This window comes from Microtus oregoni, unplaced genomic scaffold, assembly GCF_018167655.1.
Source record: "Microtus oregoni isolate MIOR12 unplaced genomic scaffold, Mior012 000073F_ref0000255, whole genome shotgun sequence".
NCBI lineage: Eukaryota > Metazoa > Chordata > Mammalia > Rodentia > Cricetidae > Microtus > Microtus oregoni.
In genome coordinates, this window is record NW_024543986.1 from 4059877 (window position 1) to 4066108 (window position 6232).

Sequence of the window (6232 nt, forward strand, 5' to 3'; positions counted from 1 at the left end):
CACTTCGAAAGGCAGGGAGGACAGGGACCATGAAAATAGGAGGCTTTGAGGAGAGTGGGAGGCACAGAAATCTGAGAGTTGGTCACATACTTGTCAGGTTAGGGAGAAATGGATGCAGCAAGGAGGACGGCCAATATATTTGAGCAATAAACAGGATAGTTAAATTGATGTAGCTTAGGAGTCTGAGAGAAAGGCAAGATGTATGCTGCAGAGAGCATCATGTACCAGATGCCATGTATCAGTGTTGGCAAAGGCTGGGTTGTGAAGAAAGAATGAAGCTGATGGATAAGGAAGTACAACAAAGACTAAGATACCCATGTTCATAAAGAGTAAAAACCTGGGATGGGCAAGAAGGAAGCTTACGATGGGTTCAGCTCATTCTCTTCAGGAGGGCAAGTAGCTCATATGTATGACAACATGACTGGGAGGGACAGCAAGCTAGGCAGGAGGACAGGAAGTGGTGCCGGTGATCAGAAGCTATGTGTGATGGAAGGAAAATGAAGATGTGAACAGGAGAATAAGAAGGGTGATAGGAGGCCTGGGTTTGTCTGGAGGCTGAAAGGATCAAGGTGAATGGTGAAAAAGAAGACAAGTGTCAGACAGGGCAGAAGTCTCATAGAAAGGTGGGAGCCTGTTGTGCAAGATTGGGCTGGGAAACATTCCCACAATTTCAGATAGACCACGAGAGACTGGGGGCAAACAATCTGTCTCAGTACTCAGGCCAACTACTTGATCTTTTACAGGCCAGAGGTTTAATGCCAAACTCCAACCTGGTGTTCACAATGTCTTCATCTCTATGATAAGGGCACGTGAGGGATTCTTCTGCCCTATCTTTGGACCAGGGATGTCGGTGCTTCTTTGTAAATACACACAGGCATTCATAGAAAATTTGAAATTATTCTTGAGAGGGGATTTTACTAATTGTGAAGATATTTCCTGCACCTGTGTTTGGTGATGAACTGAACTCTGGAAGGTTTTTCTGGTAAGGGTACATTCTAAGTAGGGTTTACATGAGGATGTGGGGAAGGTGGAATATAGAGTCTAGGGAAAGGAGTAGGGAGCATGTTACCCTATGGCAGGGTAATGGGCTAATATAAGCTATAATAGTTAATAAGAAGCCTAAACAATTGGGCCAAACAGCTTATAACTAATGGTGACTTCTGCGTGATTTTCTTTTGGAACTAAATGTCTGGGGGACTGGGCAGGACAGAAACCTCAGACAACAGAAGGGAGTCAGGTTTTCTGGTCCATGTGTTTAATCACAACCTAAAGGAGGCATAGGAAAATGAATCTCTGAGTTAAAGGCCAGCCTATTCTAGGATAAACTTTCAGCTCAGTGGGTTGTTACAAAGAGAAACTCTGTCTACCTAAACAGAAGGAGGAAGAGGATCAGGAGGAGAAGGAGGAAGAGGAGGAGGAGGAGGAGGAGGAGGAGGAGGAGGAGGAGGAGGAGAAGGAGAAGGAGAAGAAGAAGAAGAAGAAGAAGAAGAAGAAGAAGAAGAAGAAGAAGAAAAGACAAAAAAGGAAAAATGGTGAAGAGAGAAGGGAGGAGGGAAGAAGGAGGAAAGAGGAGCCAGGAAGATAGGGTAAGAAGGAGGGAAGAAGAGGAAGAAGAAATGAAGAGGAAAATGCAAAACTTTGAAGGGAAGAGGAAGAAGGGGAATGGAGTGGGGCAGAAAATGAGCAAAGAAAAAAGGGAGGAAGGAAGATGAGGGAGGAGAGAATATGATAGAAGGTGCAAGTAGAGAAAAACGAAGAGAAGAATGGATGGTGATGAGAAGTGGAAAGAAAATGGATGAAGAAGAGAATAGAGAATGAGGAAGGGAAAGGGGAAGAAGACAGAAAAACAGGTAAGAGGGAAAGAGTGTGATTTTAGGAAAAGAAGAGACAGAAAGAGAAAGGCAGAAGGAAAAAGGGAAAAAGAAGAAGGCAATAATAGGCAGTAGGAGGAGAGATAGATTGGAATCAGTGATCTCTTTCTCCCCACTAGTTCTTACTATGATTTATAAATACTTGGCAGATATCTCAGGCTTATTATTAGCTAGTTCTTACATGTAAATTAAGCCATTTTAATAATCTATATATTGTCATGTGGCTATGTCTTTTACTGGTCTGTTTGCATGTTGCTTCTTGGGAGTCTGTGGGCATGTCCTAGACTCCACCCTTCTTCTCCTGTATCTCTGGCTTGGCTTTGCCATAGGCCAAAGCAGTTTTGTTTATCAATCAATGAGAGCAACACATATTCATAGCATACAGAAAGACATCCCAAAGAAAAAGATGATGAGGGGGGAAATAGACAAGAGGGAGAAATTGGGAAAAGAAGGGAGGTTGAAGGAAGTGGGAAGCATCAGGGGGTCTGGAAAAGAAGGCAGTATTGAAGAGAGGTATAGGGTAAAGGATGGTATAGGTGAATGATAGAGGAGAGCACAGGGAAGAAGAGGGAGGTATACAGTGAAGGTTGGAAGAAAAATAGGGTGTATGTGTGAGGTAAAAGATGGAAAGAACAGGAAACAGCAAAGAGGAGTGAAGAGGAAGGAAAGGAGGGAGGGAAAAAGAGGGAAGTGGGGAGAGGAGGTGAAGGTAGAAATCAGAAGGAGTAGTACAGGATAGGTTTAAGGGAAGTGTAGAGTGCAAGAATGTTTTAAAAGAAAGGGGGGCTGGAGAGATGGCTCAGTGGTCAAGAGCATTGCCTGCTCTTTCAAAGGTCCCGAGTTCAATTCTCAGCAACCGCATGGTGGCTCATAACCACCTGTAATGAGGTCTTGTGCCCTCTTCTGGCCAGCATACGTACACACAGACAGAATATTGTATACATAATAAATAAATAAATAAATAAATAAATAGACTAAATAAAAGGAAAAGGAAGAAGATCCTTTAACAACAAAGAAAGGAGAAAGGATGGAGAAGAGAGAGGAGAGAAATGGAGTAATGAGGAAAGTAAAAGAGAAAAAAGAGGAGGGAGGCAAGAACAGGGAAAGGGAGGCAGGAGGGAATATAAAATAGGAAGGCAAAAAAAAGAGAGGTGTGGAGGAGGGAGAAAGGAAGGGGAAAGAGGAGGAGGGAAAAGGACAGTCAAGTGATGAAAATTGATGAGGGAAGGAAATGAAGAAGGGAACAGCAAGGAGGAGGGAAGATTAAGAAAGATGAAATGAAAACAGAATAAAATAGAATATAACGGTAGGGGAAATAATGTAGTAGGGATGAAATGGGAAAGGGGAAGGCAAGGGGAGAAGAGGGATGATGGAAGAGCACAAAAGAGGGTAGAAGAGGAAAGACAGATGAGAGAAGAGGAGAAAGGAAAGAGGAGGGAGGAGAATAAGTAATGTAGAGAAGAGGAAGAAGGAAGAAGTTGGAGGAAAAGGGAGGAGGGTAGAAGAAGGAAGAGGGAATTAGATGGAACAGAGAAGCAGACAAGAGGAAATAAGAGAAGGAAAGAGATGGTAAGGGAGAAAGCAGAGAAAAGAGATGAAAGAAGAAGAAAGGAGAGTAATGATGTGAAAAACTGCGGGAGAGAAGAAGAGGAGGAAAGGGAATAAAAAAGAGAGGAAAGAGGGATGAAGAGTATGGATGATTTACATAGAGGGAAGACAAAGAAATAGGTAAGAGGGAAGATAAGGAAACATGACAGAAAAGGGAAGAAGAGTGATGAGAAAAAGGGAGGGATGAAGCAAAGCAAAGAAGAAGAGGGAAGAAGAGGAAAAGTTGATGAAAGTGGAAGAAGGACAATCAGAAACAAAGAAGAAGAGGAACAGGATAGAGGAGGAAAAGTAGATAAGAGGGAAGGGGAAGGAGGAAGGAAAAAGGAAGACTGTGGATTAGGAAAGATGAGAGTAGGGAAGAGAAAAAAGATGAGGTAGCAGATAAGAGGAAGGAAAAATGGAGAAGAGGAGGGAATAAAGAAGAGAAGGTAAGAGAGAATATAAAGGAAAGATAAGTGGACAAAGAGGTGAAGGAATATAAGAGGACACCTAGGGAAGTGGATGGGTACAGGAAGGGGGAAGAGGATAAGATAGAATATGGAAGAGGAGGAGAGAAGAGAGAACAGGGAAGAGGAGTGGGAAGAGGAGGAAATTGTAGAAAAGTATCAGGTAGAGGAGGCAATAGGGAAGAAAAGGCAGGAGGGAAGTAGAAGAGGAGAAACATTAGAAGTGGAAAGAGAATGGAGAGAAGTTGATAAAGGAAAAGAGCAGGATAGATGGGGAGGACTAGAGATGGTCGAGAGAATTGAGAGGTAAGGAGGGCAGGGGAAGTAGAGGGAGAAAGGAAAAGGTGCAAGGAGGGAGAACAAAGGGAGTAAAGAGGAAAAATGTGGGTGGAAGAGGATAGAGCTGGAAAGAGGAGGAATGAAAGAAGGGTAGAGAGGAGGGAGGACATATGAGAAGGGAAAAGAAAAGATGAGCAAGGACAAAGGGGAAGAGGAAAGATGACTCTAAAGGAAGGAAGAGGGAAGAAGTGGAAGAAGTATAAAATAGAAAAGGAAGAAGAGAGGGAAATGTAAGTAGAGAGGAGGAGCGAAGGTGAGAGAAGTGGGAGAAGTGAATGGCAGAGGTTGGGAATGAGGAGTCAGGAGGGAAAGGGAGAACTAAGAAAAGTGTTGGAGAAGAAGAAATAATTAGGAAAAAAGAAGAGAGAGAAGGGAAGAAGATTGCAGAAAAACAGAAAGAAGGAAAAGGGGAGATGAATGGAAGAGGAGGGTGGAAGCAAAGGGAAGAGGGAATTGGATGAAGGGGAGGGAAGAAAAGATAAAGGAGTTATAAGGAGATATGAGGGAAAAGGAAGGACTAGGGAGGAGGAAATAGGATAGAGGAGGAGGAAGAATGTGGATGAAAGGAGGTAATAGGGAGAAAGAGTGAAGATTAGAAAAAGAGGATAAGTAGGGAAGAAAGAAGATGATCTAACAAGAGGGAAGAGAGAATATCAGTGAGGAAGAACACAGAGGAGGAAAGAGGATAAGGGAGTAAAGAACAATAAAGAGCAGGTAGAAAGGAAAAGGGAAGAGGAGGGAGGAGAAGGAAAGAGAGAAGACTAGAGAAGTAGTCAGTGGTAGTCAGAGAAGGGAGTATGGAAGAGGGAGGGATAATTTGGAGGAATGGGAGAAATATGACTGCAGGGAAGAGGGATTTCACTAAGGATGAAGGAGGGAAAGTGAAGAATAAACATACAGGAAAAAGGGTGAATAGAGAGGAGGAAATATATGTAGGAGGGACAAAGGGAGGAGGAAAGGCAAAGGAAAATCATGGAAGAAGAAAATTGAAGTAACAGGAGAGAAGAGTGAACAGGAGGGATGAGAGAAGATGAAAGAGGAAGAAGAAGGGAAGGAAGAAGAAGGAAGAGGAAGGAGGAAAGTGGAGGGAGAAGAACTAGACAGGATGAGTGAAGAGGAAGGAGGAGGTCTGAAAAGGGATGTGTAAAAGATTGTTGGGAAAAAAGAGGAAATAGGAGGGAAGAGAGAAGTAGAGGGAGGAAGGAAGTGGAGGGAGGAAGAAAGTGGAGGGGGGTAAGAGGAAGAATGCAAGAGGAAAGAGGAGGCAGGAGGGAAGGGAAAGAGAATGGAAGACTGGGAAGGAGGGAATTTGAGATATGGTGGGAGATGTACTAGAGGGATAAAATCATGAGGGGAAAAGATAATAAATCGTAGGGAGACTAGGAAGTAGGAGAGAAAGGTGACACAGAAGCAGACATAGGCAAATATTTGACAATGAAGTAGATGGCAGAAGAATGGAAAGGTCTTGAGAAGACTCCATAAATCTGGGAAGATGGCCAGAACCCTGGTGACAAAACAAAAAGGAGCCTTGGGTGAGTTCGTGAAGCTATAGGACATTTAATGTATGTATAGTTAACTGAAGAAAAGGGGGAGATGGTAAGGGTGCTGGTACATCACTGGGGAAGAATACAGGAGAATAGAATGTAGATGAAGAAGAGAGAAGGAGGCACACTGAAAGGGAATAACTGTCAGCAGGACAACAGAAAATTGGGTAAGAGAGCAGGAAGTTCAGGAACAGGGTAGAAGTGAAGGGAAGAGGCCAGACACTGCAGGGTGGTGAGGAAACAGATAGCTTAGGGGGCATTAGAAGGATGATGGGGAATGAAGATGGGGCTGAGTACAAGATGTTGGAGGTGACAGGAGATTAGGAAAGGGGGACAATTGGAAATGTCAGGAGTCTGAATGGAAGGCAAGATGTATGCTGCAGGGAGCATCATGTACCAGACATCGTGTACCATTGTTGGCAGT

General features: G+C 43.5%; 1 pseudogene; it reads left to right on the forward strand.

The window, feature by feature from the left end:
- Positions 1–3200: 3200 nt before the first annotated feature.
- Positions 3201–5501, forward strand: LOC121441122 (annotated as a pseudogene).
- Positions 5502–6232: the final 731 nt, after the last annotated feature.